Genomic DNA, 1,412 nt, shown 5'->3' on the forward strand with positions numbered 1-1,412 from the left:
CATACACAAAAATAAACCCAAAATGGCTTAAAGGTTTAAACATAAGACATGACACCATAAAACTCCTAGAAGAGAACATAGGCAAAACATTCTCTGACATAAACTGTAGCGATGTTTTCTTAGGTCAGTCTCCCAAGGTAATAGAAATAAAAACAAAAATAAACAAATGAGACCTAATCAAACGTACAAGCTTTTGCACAGAAAAAGAAACCATAAACAAAATGAAAAGACAACCTGGGAGAAAATATTTGCAAACAATGAGTCTGACAAGGGCTTAATTTCCAAAACATAAAAATAGCTCATATAATTCAATAACAACAAGAACCCCCCCAACACAAAACCCAATCAAAAAATGGGCAGAAGTTCTAAAGAGACATTTCTCCAAAGAAGACATACAGATGGTCAATAGGTACATGAAAATACACTCATCATCACTAATTATAAGAGAATTGCAAATCCAAACTACAACGAGGTACCACCTCACACCGGTCAGAATGGCCATCAGTAAAAAGTCTACAAATAAATGCTGGAGAGGGTGTGGAGAAAAGGGAGCCTTCCTACACTGTTGGCGGGAATTAAACTGGTGCAGGCACTATGGAAATCAGTATGGAGATTCCTTAAAAAGTTGCCATATGATCCAGCCATCCCACTCCTGGACACATATCTGGACAAAATTATAATTTGAAAGGATACATGCAACCCAATGTTCACAGCAGCACTGTTTACAATAGCCAAGACATGGAACATGGAAACAAACTAAATGTCCACTGACAGATGAACGGATAAAGAATATGTAGTGTGTATATATACATATATACACATGTATATATGTATATACACACACATATATATACATATGTATATATATACACACATATATGTGTATATATACACACACATATATATGTGTGTGTATATATACACACACACACACAATGGAATATTATCCAGCCATAAAAAAGAATGAAATCTTGACATTTGCAGCAACATGTATGGACTTATTATCATACTAAGTGAATTAAGTCAGAAAAGAGAAAGACAAACAGCATATATCACTTATATGTGGAATCTAAAAAATGATACAAATGAAGTTATTTATGAAACAGAAACAGACTCACAGACATAGAAAATAAGCTTATGGTTACCAAAGGGGAAAGGGGTAAATTAGGAGTTTGGGATTAACAGATACAAATTACTATATATAAAATAGATAAACACAGAGGGCAGACAGCAGAAGAAAGAAGAACTACAATCCTGCAGCCTGTGGAACAAAAACCACATTCACAGAAAGAGAGACAAGATGAAAAGGCAGAGGGCTATGTACCAGATGAAGGAACAAGATAAAACCCCAGAAAAACAACTAAATGAAGTGGAGATAGGCAACCTTCCAGAAAAAGAATTCAGAATAATGA

The sequence above is a fragment of the Physeter macrocephalus genome, chromosome 8 (assembly GCF_002837175.3).
Source record: "Physeter macrocephalus isolate SW-GA chromosome 8, ASM283717v5, whole genome shotgun sequence".
NCBI classification, from domain to species: Eukaryota; Metazoa; Chordata; class Mammalia; order Artiodactyla; family Physeteridae; genus Physeter; species Physeter macrocephalus.